The 18,371-nt window shown below is 34.6% G+C and overlaps 1 long non-coding RNA gene across 1 annotated transcript; it reads left to right on the forward strand.

Annotated features, from left to right (window-relative positions):
* Positions 1-1,065: 1,065 nt before the first annotated feature.
* LOC148947484 (uncharacterized) lies at positions 1,066-12,807 on the forward strand. Its single transcript, XR_016142364.1, has 3 exons — positions 1,066-1,178; positions 11,551-11,712; positions 12,641-12,807. It is a non-coding gene; the product is annotated as an uncharacterized LOC148947484 (long non-coding RNA).
* The last annotated feature ends 5,564 nt before the right edge of the window (positions 12,808-18,371 follow it).

Below are 18,371 nucleotides of genomic sequence, written 5' to 3' on the forward strand. Positions count from 1 at the left end.
CACTCAAGAGGGCAATGACTTTTGATGACCTTTAATAATCTTTGTGTTATAGAATTGAAACTTTTGATTTTAACCTAAATGCTATAAAACTATAGGCTACTTGGCTATTTCCTTATTTGAATTTTATTTATATTAAATCTTTACTTGTAAATCCATGGACAAAATTCTCTTCCAGTAAACTCTTCTTGATAGCTTTACCTATTTTATGACTTCCATGGCATAAAATAAAGTAATGACATTATTCTATTACTTTTGATTACTAAAACTTAAATTTTAAAACAGCTATTAGAGTCAAGAAAGTGTTGCAATTATTTCTAATCAGAGACCGCTTTGGTAGAAGTATTGTTGCATTACTTTTCACAAATTTGAACATGCATAGCTTATAGTATAAGGCAAGAATTGAAAAAAAGTCTTGAAAATTTTCAGTGAAATGCAATTTCCAAATATAATAATCACTATGGTCATAAATGTATTACTGAAAGGCAATGATCCAAATTTTTACCTAGCCATTAGATTGAACACAGTTGGCAGGTCCAATAACTTACCTTTGCAGATTATATGACCTCACTCCCTCCCATAGCTGCTGGGTAAAGGATTGCTAGTAATGTGATTGGCATATCATTGATGTAGCCTATAGCTTTGTGGCCTATTTGCTATTTGGAAATGTATTTAATTTTGTTGAGGGGAGATTCCCACAGAGAGGGCAGTTTTTTTTGGGGGGGGGAGAGAAGGGCATTTCTTTTGGAAAGTTTTGACCCAAAGGTCTAAATCGGGTCAAATCTTCCCAAATTCGCGTTGATAATCAACAAAATTTGGGAAAACTATCAACGAAAATTTGGGAAGTTTTAACCCGATTTAGACCTTCATACAAAAGTAAACTGTAGAAAGAAGGCCTGAACACGCTTTACAAGTGGTCACAGGTTTTTTGATGAATTTCACAGGCTTTTTGGCATTTTTTCACAGGTTTTAAATTATCCAACTGGCAATACTGCAATTAGAAATATAAGAGTAAAAAAATTAAGTTCCTAGGTGATATAATACAGCAATTAGAGTAGTTCAAATGTCAAAAAGTTTTCAAAGTAATTTTCAAAGTGATTAATGTGACCGACTACCGGGTGTCTTCTATGTATTATGCAGTACCTACCTCTATATACTGTATAAGGAAACCAGACAAAAGGGTATTTGCTAAATAAATGGCTTGCAGTGTGATTTTTTATTGCATTTACAATATTTAAACTGTTGTTTTTTGGGGTTTAGGGGGGGAGGAACCTAGGGTAGGTTACGTATTTAATATAGGCTATGCTTTACCAATACCCCCCACCCCTAAAGTGCCAATATGTAGCCCAAATTTGTTTCTAAACTATTATATTATCATCATATTTTATTTCTTTAGCAGTTCCAATGTTAATGTTATGTTAAGAAAGCAACAAAAACTGAAAAGAAGGTTGTACCACTTTTCTGTAGCTAAACCTTCTTCTGTCAGCTTTAATATTTTCAATGGCATAAAAAAGGCATTGAATGGTATGTTCACTTTATTTGTAAGTCACTAATATGAAATGCAAAAAAAATTCACCCAATATTTAATGCCTTTTTTCATCTTCAATTTGTTCTTACTGCCAAATAAAAAAGACTAAAAGCAACAATAGACTAATATTTCTCATGCAATCTAGGATTAAATTACTAGACCTTTAACTATTAAAATTCTATCTAAGGGGCTTTTGTCTGTCTAAGAAAGTAGGCTTAGTTATGTTAGGTAGGCTAGAGAAAATTATCAGGAATGGATCTATAGCCTCAACTACCCCTAGGAAGGTATTTTGAAGTTAAGAAATAGGTAAATATTTAGCTATTCATATTATTGGTGTGAATAAAGCAAATATAACATAATGTGAACCACCAAATCCTTTTAATCATACTTGCAAACCTCGGAGTACCCCCTAAGCTAGTACCCTTTATTAAATCCTTCATAGGAGTGCAAAGTTTCGTTGTCTGTGTCTGTTCAGCCTCTTCATCCCAAAAGACAATAACAAAAGGCCTACCTCAGGGAGCAGTCCTCAGTTACATCCTATTTGCCCTATATCTCTGGGACATGAACCTACCCCATACGAATCTACAATATGCTGATGATCTGGTGCTATGGTCATCTGGCAACACCTTTGAGATAGCACAGTCAAATCTGCAAAAGTCACTTTTCCAGTTTGAAAAATTCTCTCAACATTCAGATTTATCTATTGCACCTACCAAGTCAAAAATAATCCAATTTCATCAGAAGCAAACCTTGTTAATGCAAAACTAAATCTAAATATAAATATAACAACTATTCCAGAAGATAATCAGATTAATTACCTAGGTCTCATGCTGGACCAAAAACTTAATTTCCACCTCCACATTTCAAACACAATAAAAAAATGCTTTAGAAAAACAAGTATACTAAAAAGACTTCTTTCCACACCCTGGAGCTGTAAGGAGAAAACCTTACTCCAGTTTTATAAATCACATATAAGACCCCATATTGACTATGGGCTCATCGTTTATGGTGCTTGTGCAAAGACCCAGATGCAAAAAATTGAAACAACACAAAATGATATAATACGTCTCAAATTTGGTCTTAGGAAACCCACAAGCACCCAGTTTCTGCTTATGGAGAGTGAATTAACAACAATAAGGGAGAGACGTAGCTTTCTCTTGACAAAACATCTTACAAAAATTGAATCAAATAGCTCACACACACTACATAATTGGTTAAGAAATCCAGCCATGTATAGAGGCATTGCAGATGAGTATGCCAATATTCAGAAGAAGTTCCCCATACCAGCAAAGTCTATTGCACCCAATTTCCCCCGATCCCCCCCATGGAATTGGTCAAGTCCCATAATAAATAATGAGTTCTCAAAGTGGAATAAAGATTTAACCGCCATTGCTTTTGTCCAGAAAAAATTTGCAGAACTTAATACAATTAAATATAAAAATCACTTCCAAATATTTGTTGATGGGTTAAAAATGAATGAGAAGGTTGCAAGTGGTGTTTTCCTTCCTCACCTGAAGATTGCAATGGGCGAGAGATTATATAATAATTTATCTATAATGTCTGCTGAGTTAATGCCATGATTCTTAAGGAAAACCAACCTTTGATTGCAAATTCAAATAATAGTATCATATATTCCGACCCTCTATCAAGCCTTGAGTTGCTGGCCTCAGCTCCTCAATATAAGTCGGACATTGACACTTATCATTGTGTCAGTATTATAGATAATCTTGCTTCAAGTGGCATAAAAACTTATTTTCAGTACAGTCCTAGCCACTCTGGCATAAGTGGTAATCATCAGGTTGATGAAATAGCAAACAATGCTATAAATATTGACCAGCCAAGTGGGAGACCAATCCCAATTAAAGATATTTACCGATGGAGGCTCTCAGATATTAATTTTAATAAGATTAATCCTATCCTTTCCCCCTTTCCCAATAAGTATCTTTCTAAAATTTAGCATAGAATTTGTTCCGGAACAAATGGACTAAATTTCCTTGCATTCTGATATAAGTTTTCTAATTCAAGTGGTTCAATTCCCCTGTCCCCTCTTTGCAGGCATTGTAATATGAATAATGAAACAATTGACCATTGCCTATTTGAATGTAATATGCTGATGTCTGCACAACATACCTTGCTTTGTAAACTGTTAAAATGCTTCAAACACCACAAGATCTCACTATCAGCCAAGAGCCTAGCCAACTATACCTGCACACAGAGCACAGAAATGGATATCTATCATCTTATATTTGAACTCCTTGAGTCAAAAGATCTACTGAAAGATATCTGAGAATATCTAATAAATAAGAGACAGCCAAGTAAGTAGCTATGTAGCCCACAGAGTGAAGCAAAACGAAAAGGGCTAAATAGTATCAACTGAATAGCCTGCCTGCTGTGAATTAGAAGAAGAATCGCACTCAATGGCTTTTTTTTATCTTTTTTACAAATATGATAATTGCTTCTCCTGCATGTTCAAATTTAAGCCTTTTTTAACCCTTGAAAATGACCAAAAAATTTCTAGATTTAGGTATAAAAAAGGCTTAAACCTTGGATTTCAAACATGCTATTTGATTATACATCTATTTTAAAGTTATATAAATTCAAAAGCTTTGATTTATCATTATTAAGTTGAATAAAATATTCAAAAGAATTTCTCTATTTTCCATCTGCCATGTTTCTTCTGTTGGCTTTGATATTTTCCAAAAAAATTGGTGAAATGACAGTTTTTAAGCAGCCTAATAGAACAAGAAGAAAACATGACATATTTGTTTTGATTTTTTTTTAAATCAATTTAATCTTGACAAATTAATGCTTATGAATTATACAACTTTAACAAAATGGAATTAGTAAGTTTGAAAAAAAATGTTATAACCCATTTTTATAAAATGAAAATAGAATTACATTATTATTTTCAAGGGTCTTAAAAAGACTTAAAATTAGATTTTCAAGGAAAGCAATAATTACATTCAGTAATAGCATAAAAAATGGTATAGGGTTTGTATGCTCAATTTGTTTGTAGGTCAATGAGATGAAAAAGAAAATATTTACCAAGGCATGTGTTGCAGGCTCATGGATCTAGAGCCTTAATGACCCCTAGGAAGGTGTGTTGAAGTTGTACAATATATTGTAGGTCTACTTTATACTTATGATGATTACTGTCCGATCTGTGAGTAACACTAGTCCTTTTCTAGTTTTAGTTCACTCACAGGCCACGAGAAGCTTGTTTACTGGAAAAGCATTTATTTCTCCATTTGTGAATAAACAATTAAGAAAATCAATACTTAAAATTATATTTGATACCGTTTTATTTTTAAAGTCGTTTGTGTTAAGCAATTCAGTGACACTAATAAACAAGTTTTACAAAACATACTGGTTCCTATGCTTAGGTGTTGTCCAATATAAGTAAAATTTAACCAAACTGTAAGGATAAAATACCAAAAAAGGAAAGGCTTGTAACTAAAGGACAAGGCACACGTAGCTGATTTTTAGAACCGATTTCAGCAAGGGTGTATTCCATGTCAAGTTATTCTAATTAATGGTGTTAAGAGATGGGGCTAAGTGGTTATTTTTCAGTGATTAATCATCATTAGTGATGGTCTAGACAAAGAATGTACTAGAGCTTAAGAGATTTAGGCATTTAATAATTTTTATTTGATGATTATTGTGAGTCAGTCATAATTAATGATGATTAATGATTGAAAAACGTTACTAAGCCCCACCTTTTAGCCTGTCTAATTATAATCACTTGACATGGAATATACCCTTGTTGAATCAGTCCCCAAAATCATCAGCTATGTGTGCCTATCCCTTATGTTATGCCCTAAACCTTTGCAAGATTGCACTCAACTACTTCAGTTTCTTTGCAATCAGATAAACAGTAGGCCTATAGTAAAGCGTATAGGTGAGAAAGACCCACAGGCCTATATCAGATTTTACATATCTAGCTGTTTTAATATAACTTTTTTAAAATTAATTTTAAGTTAAATGTAATTTATTAGTCAATTTTAAAACTATTAGTAATAGATGAGCCAATCCGTGCTAGATCTCAATCAAGGTTCTACCCAGGGGGGGGGAGGGTTGACTCCCTACCCCCAAAAAATGTTTGTCTGACTTGTAAAAATGGATATAAACATTTTTTTATTTGTTATTTTAGTTTTTTTTTGTGTCAACCCCCCTCCCCAAAAAAAATCTTTGAATAGACCTCTACCCCTGAAAAAAAATCCTGAGTACAGCTTCAATGTCAATGAACCAGTAAATGCAAGTGATCTTAAAATTAAGACGTATATTATATGGAGGATACTAATGATGTTAACATTGAGCTGGATTCTTTATTCTTACTAAATTAAAAAAAATCAACTTAATGTAAGCCATAACATAAAAATTTCAACAAACAAAATGAATTCTGTACATGAGTGGGGCTGCCCCTCCTCCACCCTTGCTCATTTTTCTTAAGTCTTAACATCTCTCAAAGTAGTTTTTATTCAAATTCAAGAGCCCTTGTATTTCAGGACATGTTCTTAAAGAATGGGAGGAAAAAGTCTTAACTTTAGCATAAAGTGCAATGGATAAGGATAGGATAGCCCCCCTCATATGTGGACTAACTGTTGGTTGTTTAAAGTATTAATGGTCCTTACTATTAGTTCAAAAACTTGTTTTTTAAATTTATATATATGACCATATTTAAATTCATGACGGGGACCACCCTCTCCCTTTTATTTCTAGAATTTATTCTGGGGAATTCCCCCTGATACCTTTCAACTTCATGTAAAATTCCCCCCCCCCCCCCAAATTTTCTTTATGCTTCCAAATAAAAAACGCTATATGTAAACAAAGGGTAGATTGCATAACTTACAGCCATGGCCTATTTTGGGTCTTGCCACAGGGACCATTGGTAATAACAGGGGTCAGAGGCAGATTTGTTGGACCTTTAATTTATGGCAAATTAAATAACAATCTCAAATTTTCATTAGATTTTTTATTGGGGAAAAGCATGGGCCAACCTCCAATCTTTTTGGTCATTTAAAAATGGAACTAGAACTTTTAATTTTCATTCAAATGAGCACTCTTCTAATCTTTTAGAACTTTTGGTTTCATACAATTGCTTCTGGGAGAAAAAAAACAAATACCCAATCATCCATGATCTTTCTTCTGGGATATAAGCACAAAATTCCATATTTTGTAGAAGAGAGCTTGAAGAATCTACATTAGAGTTCTCTGATATACCAAACCTTATAGTACAATGTTCATTGAGATTCCTTGACTTTGTGAGGGTGTTTCATTCCTTCTTTGAAAATCAGACAAATATTCTCAGGCTTGCAGGGGTGTTACTAGCCAAGATGTTTGGAGGAGGTGGAGGTTTACTGACTGGCTGGACCTTTTTACCAACTGTGTTTTTATTATTATTTTTAATAATTAGCATAATGTCCACTTCAAATATGAAGCTTGAGAGCACAGTTCAGCTAAAAGAATTGTATATCCTGAAGAAGATTAGTTCAGTTTCTTGTAAGAAGCATGTATACAACTAGCTGGTGATCTTAGGGAGAAAGGAGTAAGACGAGAGGATTAAAGTGATAATATGATTTGTATGCAAACAGAACCCAGAAATGAGAACTTTAAAATTTCATTTATAATGTACAGATAAAACAGAAGAAGAGAATGATAATACAAATCTATAATTGACGATTCAAACATGTTTGTTTGATACTTAAAAAAACATCATTACTAGGTGGTCAAAACACTAATTATACTTTGGTGTACATAAGTTTGTTATTACCACTTTCAGTTTACCGAAGTTTCCTTTCACTTTCGACAAAGTTGGCCATGCTGTAATAGTTTGTTTATAGATTAATTAAAGACTTACGAATATCAGTTTAAATACATATATTACAGAGAATAGAGTCTTAAAGATGGTGCAATGAATGACTACAGATTTAGCTCGAGCTTTGTAAGATTTAAATCTTTTTGCCGAGTCGTCTTTGTGACTTTCGTAGTTTTTGTTCATTTTCCCCAGTTATTTTCAGTATTCTGGCTCTAAAAAAGAAGATTTATCATGGATGGTGTTCTCCAAGGCATGCATTAGAGCCCGGAGGATGCTGCAGAGTTTGTTTACAATTTAACTTTTACCGAGCATTTTAATACTGTAGAAATTCTGATGTACAAAGAGGAGAGGGCCATCAAAACGCCAAAAGAGGAGATAGAAATCTCTGGTGCTATCTTTGGATTAGCTACCCCAATTTGGTGTTTGAATGTGGCTTGTGGGTTTTCTTAGATGAGCAGCAACTCTAAATCTTTTCATGATCATATATGATAAAAACGAGACTGCTTGAGCAAATAATGTGTCAGAATAACAATGCAAAACAGAATAAAAATGATGGTGTTGTTTGGCTTCAATTAGATTTATATTGGTGCTTGTAAGCCTATACTAGAAAATCAAAAGATCCTGCCCTAGATGCAATCAATACAACCACTGCCTCCTGGAAAAGATATTTTACTCAGCTGCCATGGATTGTAGCTTTGGCAAGAAAATTTCTATCATTGGTGGTAACAAGTGCTGTAGCAGAAAGGGTTTTCAAGAGTGCAGAAATAATTGTTGCTGCTATTTTCTATGTTGGTCCCACACCATGTAAAAAAGCTTATTTTTATACATGATAACTACAAGTTTGTCAAAGCTTTAAAGGAAAGTGATAGAGTTTATTTCTAAATGTGTTCTGAATTTTTTTTTATTCTGGCTTTTTAAATTACCAGGGAATTGACAAAATGGGGAATTTAATACTTAACGCTCATTAAACTCTAAAATGTAATTCTATAATTAAAAATTTTAAAATATATCATGCTCTTATGTGTAAGATGTTGCCTTTTGTTATTTACAATATTTCATTTGCAAAATGCTGCCTCTTGTTCTTCTAACCCCTCTTAGTTAACAGATCTTAAAGAACAACTTACTAATCTTTCTCAAAATGGGCTATGTAAAAAAAAAAAATCATATTAAATAATAGTTTATAGATTAAAACGTATTTTTTTTGATATGATTATCCACCTTGTCTAATTACTTCCACACCCATGGGACCTTAATTGCCGAAATGGGAAGGAGAATAAATAATCTCTTTCATTCTCAAAGGAGTGTGGTGAAACGTTTAATCTTAAAACCTTTATTAGGCTATGTAGCTCTTATTTGAGAGGATTCAATAAGGCAAGGAGAAATAATAGCTTTTTTAGAGTGGAGAATAATTTTTTATGGGGTAGGGAAGCTAAAGAACTGGAATAAAGGTTACATGACCAGGAAATTGAGACACAAAGTAAGACATAAACTTCAGATTCCATTGAGGATTCATAAGTTAACCATGGATTTAAGGTGGAAATACGTTTGTTTAATTCCAGCTTTAGAGCTTAATTTAAACTACATTTTAAATAACTTATTTTGTAGGATTAGGGAAGGAGATGGGAAGGAGAATAAATAATATCTTTCATTCTGAAAGGATTCTGGTGATACGTTTAATCTTAAAACCTTTATTAGGCTATACTGCTCTTAAGTGAGAGGATTCAATCTTAAGGCAATGAGAAATAATAGCTTCTGTAGTGTAGAGAGTGATTGTTTAAGGGGTAGGGAAGCCAAAGAAGTGGAATAAAGGTTGAAAGACCAGGGAATTGAGACATAAAGTAAGAAATAAACTTCAGATTCCAGTGATGATTCGTAAGTTAACCATGGATTTAAGGTTAAAATACATTTTTTTAATTCCAGCTTTAGATCTCATTTTAAATTACAACTAAAATAATTTATATTTTAGGATTAATTCATATATTAGGCAGTTTAAGCTCTTGCCATCATTCATATGGATTAAGAGAATAGATGTAAATAGTAAGGCTTTATATCTTGTCCTTATTTTGTCCAAGATTTGGTCAATGGTCATGAAGCTAAAAGTGAATCTTGGACCAAATTTTGATCAGAATCGATACCAATTTAGCTTTCAAAACTTTTTAAAAGCGGCTGAAAATTTCTAAAAATGGAGGTAACGGTGACAAATTGACAGCTCGTCGCCGGTAATTTTTTGGTGGTGGCAAAATTGTGTCCGCCACCACTGAATTTTATGTTGGTGCGGTTTTGGAGTCTATTTTCAGTTGCAATATGTAATGTTTATTTAGTCTGGAGCGTAGTGTGAAAGTAGAAGACGAATGCGTTCTAGGCACAGTTGAAGGTTCTTATGGCTCCTTCTGATCAGAATTGATACCAATTTAGCTTTCAAAACTTTTTAAAAGTAGCCGAAAAATTTCTAAAAATAGATGAAACACCAATAAATTGACGTCGCGTTGTCGATAGTTTTTCGGTGGTGGCAGAATTGTGTCCGCCGCCGCTGAATTTTATGTCGCCGTGGTTTTGGGGTCTATTTTCAGTTGCAATATGCAATGCTAAGTATGTTTGTAGCTTAGTATGATTACAGAAAACGAATGCGTGGAAGGTAAAACTGAAGGCTCTTATGGGTTCTTCTGAATCTTCTGGGGTATATATAATCAAGGAGGGAAACTTGTGCCTCTATAAAGAGGCGACCCACCCCAATGTTAAGCGATTTCCGGTCTTAGTGGTCACAGAGAGACAGCGATGATCGCATTTTGTTGCCCAAGCTCCAACTAAGAAACGTGCAAAATTTTACCCCCCTCCGACTTTATCTTCATGGGTAAAAGTGGGCCGGAAGCTTCGAACCTCCGACCACAGCCCCCCTTTAACGTTGTCCGATTTGGCTGAAGTTTAGAGGTTAAGCTTTCCTATCTTCGAAATTTCAGCTCAATCCGATCACTCCTTCCCTGTTTTCCAAAAACCAAATATAGCCACTTAATGTTCATTTCTCTTTTTTTATCAGCCACACCTGCAGCCAGAGTAGGCAACAGATGTAAGTTGATGAGAACTCATTTGAACCCGAATTTGACCTGATAGGGCCTTTTGAGATTTTCAAACCAAAAGAATTATCCCCCGAATTTACATTTACCCAGAACCTTGTTTTCCGATAAGAGCCCATGTTAATTTTTCCCACCACAGCCCCACTTTAACGTTGTCTGATCGGGCTGAAATCTAGAGGATAAGCTCTCCTGGGGCCTGGGAGCTTATCCTTAAAATTTCAGCCCAATCCGATCACTCCTTCCCTGTTTTCCAAAAACCAAATATCAACTTTTGTGGGGATTTGCTTGCGTCAAAAATACATCGCACAGAATAAAAATAATGTAATGTCTCTGTGGTAAAGTGGTTGCTATTCCTGACTGTCAGGCGGAAGATCCGAGTTCGATTCTCTGTCAGAAAATTTTTTTATATATTGAATTTAAAGTTTAAAAAAGTAACTCAGTTCCTTTTTTAAATCCAATCTATTAAATCCTTTGGCTCAACAGGCGTCTCCAGAAGAATATCACAGTCGGCCTTCAGGTTACAGGTAAGTGTCCACTGCTTTGATAACATGGGGCCTGGGGCGGCTGATAAAAATCTTACTGTGCATTTGATTTGAGTACTCAGGAATTAAAAGCCTTAACACAAGAATCTTCAAAAGCGGGGGGTTTGGGAGGCGGCAGCCCCCATCTTTAACTCCTCAAAAGATCAGCTAACAGTTAGTCAAGCAATAATAAGTTATAAACTGTACAAAAACGTGCAGAAATTATTTGAAAAAAACTACGTTTTCTAAAGAGTTAAAGAAGCTGAGTCACAAGTTCAAACCTTAAAACGTACAGCGATTAGGAGGTGCTGTTGGGGGGCTGCTCCCCCCAAACCTCCGCTTCCGTATATGAAAGGGGCTGTGCCCTCCTCAACGCCTCGCTCTTTACGCTAAAGTTTTTATTGTTTAAAAAAAAGAGTTGTGAGAAAGTCAAACTTTAGCTTAAAGAGCGAGGTGTTGAGGAGGGCACAGCCCCTTTCATATACGATTCATAAAATTCAATAAAAGCCAAAAATTATATATTTTATATTGGTTTAATTCTTATATCATCATCCTAATGTATTTTTTAATTCTCTTAATAGTTTTTAGTCATCAATCCTAATATATTTTGTATTTTAGGACTCTCTTGACTAAAATCTGTGTTGTATCCAAGTTCCAATGATAGTATTTTACTTCTCATAGTTTGCATTAACTCCATTCCAAGATCTTTAATGTACTTGCCACAAATTCTGAAAATGGCCGATCCCATCACAGTTTCTGAGGATTCTTATATTAAAAACGGTAAGTTGTAAAAAAAAAAATTTAACTGCATATGTACTTGAATCTAACAATTAAGAGCTGAGGGGTGATAAAGTGGCTTCTTTGTGACGCAAAACACATTTAAATTCAATTTATTAGCTTTAATTTTTAAATTTGGGAAGATAATTAAATCATCTGGTTGAGAAATGTACTGCCAATCTTCTCTGTGCGGGTATGATGAGCAAAATATTTCTATCAAAGATGGGATATTTATTGGGTTTCAGATAGGAATGTCTAATCATAATATATGTCAGAAATAAATAAAGTTAGTTGATTTCAGCAGCTAGACTGTGGGAGACTATATTTTGTATATCATGTTAAGGGAACTAATGCAGAAAACCCGTATTGATTGGTATTTTTTTACCTTTAATTGTCTATTTTTTTGACTGTTAGGCTTTAGTTAAGTTTTGATGATACTGTGTTTTCAGTAACATCATTTAGCGAAAAAATATTGACTGAAAAGGCTAATAAGGCCCTAAATGAACTGGCAAGGTTTATGAGATTTAGCTGTCTATCTGTTAATGTCTTTAAGACGAATTTCATGACTTTTTATAGGATTGGCACTCCCGTTATTTTAAATGAAAAAATTTGTCTGAATGGTGTATTCTCAATTCAAGCTTTAGTTTTAAATATTTTTTTTTTATCTTGACTACAATTAGAGTTGGAAACTACACTGTGATGCAATATCAGCAAAAGTGGCAAGAGGATTGGGTCTTATAAGAAGGCTAAGAAATAAGCTTCTACCAAAAATTATAATGATCCTCTATCATTCTCTTATCAATCCGTATCTGTCAAATGGTGGTTTGCTGTGGACTAGTTCTTGTGTTTCAAGTTTTAAAAGAGTCTAAATTTTAGAGTGCTTTTGAGAAAATTTTAAGTCTAACTTGTTTTATCATTGTTATGAAACTAGATGTTCTTCAGGGATAGTGTCTGATATTCGGAGTACTCAACGAGAATCTTAATTTCTGCGTTTTGCTTGACTATAGCTGTTGAATTCTCTCCTGGACGGTATAAAGGTGGCAGTTAAGTTAAGCCGGTTCAAGAGTTAGTTGAAACGCTAGCTTCTTGGAAGTTGTTGATGATTTTTTTTTGCGATTTTTGATTTATGAGTGAAGTGTGAATATATATAAGTAGATTTTAAGGATGTAAACAACCATCATATACAACCCAATGCGTTTCCCCAATGATAGTTGAAAGATTATGTAAGCATTCATTTTGTTAATAAAGTATTTCTCTCTCTCTCTGTAAAATATTAATTTTTTTGTTTTTTTTTACTAAGTTGACTAGAATAAATTGACCAGAGGGAAGGAGGGCCGGGGGTCAGTTCCCGTGATTTATTATTATTAATTTTGGGGGGAGGAAGGGGTATTGGGCTATGGAGGACCAGAGGTCAAATCCCATTAGTCTTGGAATGAAATATTGTCAATAAGTCGTTGTTTTTTGGGGGGGAGGGGGTGAGGGTCGGCCCTGGAGGGCCAATGGTGCGTTGCCATAATTTTTGGAATAAAATATAGTTAAGAAGTTTTGTTGGGGCGCGGGGGGTCGGGCCATACAGAAACGGCCAAGGGTCAGCTCACTCGAGCATTTGAATAAAATATTAGTCGTAAGGTTTTTAAGGGGGATTGGCGCTTTGGCTTATCTGATCTTTGAAATATTTTCAAAACCCTTGGATAAGAACCTTATATGTCCCTTGAACATAACATACACTACTTGTCCCGGAGCTCTGGGGGGTTTGTTTTGACCCTGAAGTTTTTTTAGCTGATCGTTTGACTTTTTTTTTGCCAAAATGACTATTTCAAAAACTTGATCAGATGGGTTTGAGATAAATAATGCGCTCCGGTCCCGTTTTATTATTAAAAAGGGAGCTATAGCTTTTTAGTTATAATAGAATAAGCTCCTAAGGCAGGTCTACGATCGGTTCTTCCATAAAAAACGTTTATGCTCCGTGATTCTGGGGGGCCGTATAAACTCCGGAGTTTTTAATATATGGTGTCTATTTGAAGTTCTCTATCCCTTTCTCTCTAAGGATTTCTCTCTCCCTGTCTCCATTATTTTCTTCATTATTCTATTTTGGGCAAAATGGAAATCTCAAATATTTGATTGGAAGCATTTAGGCGAACAACGGTTGGTTGGTGGAGGGGGGGGGGGTCTAGTTGCCGTCAGGTGACTTGTGACTCACAAAAAGAGAACTAGAAAATCTGTTTGACTTTCGAATGAGACCCTCCGAAGTTTATGCTACCATTACTTCCATAAAAAAAACCTTATATTACCTGTGGGTATGACTCTCGGCACTTGTGCCTAGGCTCTTGGGGGGGGGCGGGCTATTTTATCACGGGAGTTTGTGTTTTATGATTTCTGGTAAATTTAATACAATAGCCTAAATTTTTCTATGTTAGGAATTTCAGGTTTCAATTCGTTCTATGTTTGTGAATTGCGTTGAATGTTTCGGGTTTTCTTTTGCTTTATAAGAAATGGATTTTTGAAAATGGATTTTGATAAAAGTCAGAATATACGTATAATTTTATGTATACATGTAATGTCTGTATATATGCAATTTGACACTTAACTATAAAGAAAAAGCTGTCAGATTTGCTTTTTTAGGTTTATTGTTAAAGTGTTCTATCTTTGTTTAATTTAAATTTTGTTTTAGAAGTTGATGGTGCTTTGCTAGGTGACTGTAAGAAGGCCTTTCATTTTTCAAACACTCTTACGTCACCAAAACGGGAAGACTTTCCCTTGCTTAATTTACCTAGAATATCGGGACATTGTGAAATTCAAAATGATACCCAGGAATCCAAATTTTCAAATAATGAAGGTACATCTGAAACACTGTTTTTTTTCGTTTATTGAAAAGTATTGGATTATACTTTATAGGACTAAAATACGACTAAGAGGCTTCATATTAAGATGGAACATTTACTTTATCTTATTCCTATGTGCAATTATTTGAAAAATCATTTTTTAGTTTTTCATGAAAATCTTCACTTGAAACTGATTTTGTAGGTTTTATTACCAAACAACTCGTGGTAACGAACTATCAGTAAAGGAACTCGGCTCAATAGTAACCGAAACTCTATAAAGTAAAATTTTGATACCAATAGATAGAGCAAATGGATCGGATTTTTATGCCAATTTCAAATATATAAGTTTTATTAAGTTTAGTCTTACGCATAAGAGGTTACGAGCCTGAGAAAATTTTCCTTAATTTCAAAAAAAGGATGAAACATTTAAAGAAAATATCGGAATCTTAATCAAAATCACAAAACCGGATTCAGCATATCAGAGAACCCTAATGTTGAGGTTTCAAGCTTTTATTTGCAAAAATGTTGAATTTTGTATTTTTTGCCAGAATATTTGTTGCACGTTTATTTGTCCTTTTTTTGTACCTTTTTTTTGTTTTGTTTTTTCCAGGAGTGATCCGAAAATATTGTGAAAAGGTTCATTAAAACTGAAATTTAAAGTTATAGTGTCCTTTTTAAATGATCAGAAAGATTGGAGGGCAACTAGGCCTCCTCCGCACCCCTTTTACCCCTAAATCGTCCGATTTTTTTTTTCAGATAGCCATTTTGTTCATCATAGTTGAAAAAATGAATAACTATGCCTTTGGATATAACATGACCCCCCCCCCCCATAGCTCCATGGGAACGGTGTGTAAGTTATAAAAATTGCCCATTGTTTAAGCATAGTGTTTTTTGTTGTGAAGCATATATACATTTTATGGTAAGAAGAGGCAATTTTTGCTATTTTTTTCACGAGGATATTTTCAATGGGGAGGAAGTGGGTGAATTTTTCCTGGGAAATTATACACTGAGGGAATTTGCCAGAATTTCTTTGCATTTTTTATTTGTTTATTTCTTACTTTCTGCTCTCTATCTCAATTTTACGCTTTGAGTTGTTAGGGGTAATTGCCTTGATAAATTTTCACTGGGATTGTATAGTCTAAAGGATAGGCCAATATTCGTGAGAAGAGTATTTTTCCATGATAGTGAGGCCAGATTTCTTGGGATCGTTTAAAAACAGAAATTAAATATAAAAAGGATCAACATTAAAACTTGAAACAAATAGCAACTGTTACTTCTGTGAAGGGGGTTGTCTCCCCCTAAGCACCTTGCACGTTAAGCGTAAGTTTTAATTTTTTCCTAATTATTTAAGAAGGACTCCGGGAACAATATTTTCGTTTTATTGGAACAATAAGAATTTTTTATCAAAAGCACTAAAAACTTAAGCTTAACTACCGAGGTTTTGAGGTGGAACCAATCCCCTTCAGTTGCATGATAAATTCTGTTCGTTTAAGTTTTAATGTTGCTATTTATTTACAGTTGAAACAACTTGTTTTTTATTTATTTAATTTTTCAATACGCTTGATAATAAGCCTTAAAACTACATCTCTATATAGATTATAGAATCATATTTATATTGTACATATTTCTTTATTAATTTTGAGATGAACTTGTCAAATAAATTGATTTTAAGTTGAATTTGAAATAAGCAGAAAATTGACTGTTATGATTGGAACTGGATAGAAGCTGGAATGAACTGCGTATATTGCTAGAAAAACATAGCGAGTCCTATTGAATCTTTAAAAACAATGAAAGTCACGTTTTCTTAGGTCGTTCAAATAATATTTCAAATCGGGATAAATCATTTTAAAAGAGAGTGAAAAACAATTACAAAAAAAATACCGGATATTTGCTGATGACGGTGTCACTGAATGTGTGACCGAAGTATCCGAAATTTATAGTGTAATCTCTTTTCGCTGTTTCTAAGGGAGGCTGGTATAGAAAACTTACCGGCTCTTTCTTCCATGTTAAATATTTTTAGCTTGTCTGATGACAACAGTCCCATAAAGGCATTGATTTTGTTTTTTATCTGTTCCCCTGATCTAGCGGCATAGCCTGACTTGGCTATTTTTTTTTACTGGCCTTTCTAAATCGGGCTTTTTCGTGCAAATTCTATTTCAACTTGTCTAAGAAAACGGTACACATAAGTTTAATAATTGTGACATGGACTTGTAGAGGATTTTGAAAGAAAAACTTGAATTTTAAGTCTTTTCCTAATTAATTCAAAAAAGTAGTTTTCATCAGTTTATTTGTTTCTACTAAAAGTTGTTACCATCAGTTTTATCTTAGAATCCCCTAAAATAATGCATATTTAGTTTCAATAGGCGGACCTATGTACCAGTCTCAAGATGATTTACTGTCAGCGTTTCATCTTGTCGCGGCTTACACTACAAGTGAATGTTTCAACATATTATGGAAATAGGATTGCTCCGTTAAATTATGTTTCGGTCAAAGCTTTTGATAGACGAGAAAAACAATTAAATAAGAAACTTGGCATAGTTAGTTCACAAAATTCCTTTGTGAAAGATGGTAAAGAACCTCAACAAAAGAGACATCGGATTGTATACTGTGTAGAAGCACAGGGAAAAACTAATGTAAAAGTACTTAAAGGTTGGAAGACCACAATTATCAATACATTTATACGACTTCAATGAAATATCTCTTCAAGAAGAGACTACAGCAGAACTCAGAACTCCCAAGCTGTGTTGCCACTCGACCGGTACCGCTCCTCGGCGCCGGCCTCGTCAAAAAGCGGCATTTCCGCGGCATCCTTGAACCAAAATGCGGTAAAAACCGCGGCATGCCCGAAATTCTCGGAAAAACTCTGTTTTGTATTTTTGAGAGAATGGGTGAAAAATCTCGCTTTAATATGAATGTTGATTCAGTGTCAAGTGAAGTGTGGTGAAGATCTGTCATAAATTTGAGAAAACACGTGTTGTCTATCCTTCTTTTCAGCGGTCAAAGGTAAGCATGGTCAGCTCAGTCCGTGAACACACATTTGTCGTTCATTTTTTTCGTCAAGCACGCAACAGAAGTAAAAATGCAGAGGTACCACAGCAGGGAAAGTCCACGGTGGGAAAACCGTATAAATGTGAAGCGAATTGTGAAGAAATTAAAAGAGATTTTCCCTTGGGCCTTCGAGCCTATCCAATAGAATAATTGATGGGTAACTAGATTCTCGTATCTCAATCTTTTTCAATTAATGTTTAATGAAAATTAATATCAAAAGCTTCAAGAAGGAACATTCAGATAAATAATACAAGACAAACGGACAAGATTAATTTCAGATAAATAATACAAGACAAACAGACAAGATTAATTGGAATCGGACTTTTCACATGTGTCACAAACAATATCTTTGGCCAGACCATACACAATGCTTTGGTTCAAAACGTTACAGTCACGAGAAGAGGCACTAGCATTAACTTTGAGTACACGCTTGGCTAGTGCGGGTTCTAGCTCTAGCACTGACTTGCCCGAGTCAAGCCCTCCTTTAGAATTGCGCTTAAGGCCACACTTGGTTTTCAGTGTTGCCGAAAGAGTCACTGCACTCAGTCGGTTTCGCTTATCAGTTTTCACTTCCATTACCAAACTGAAGTGAAGCTCGGCAATAACGTTTGAGAAAGGGAGTGAGAAAAAGTACTGAACCATTTTCCCGACATTTGGGAACATCCGACTACCATTCGGTGACATCGTTTGCAAGATGTGGCGCCAGTAAACGACAATGTCCATGTCATCTACGTCAGGGAGATCGACAGTACCAGGTAGAGCTACACTCGGTATAGACCGCCATTCCTGCTC

This window comes from Artemia sp. Qi Xiang Cuo, chromosome 10 (assembly GCF_049724085.1).
Source record: "Artemia sp. Qi Xiang Cuo chromosome 10, ASM4972408v1, whole genome shotgun sequence".
Lineage (NCBI taxonomy): Eukaryota > Metazoa > Arthropoda > Branchiopoda > Anostraca > Artemiidae > Artemia > Artemia sp. Qi Xiang Cuo.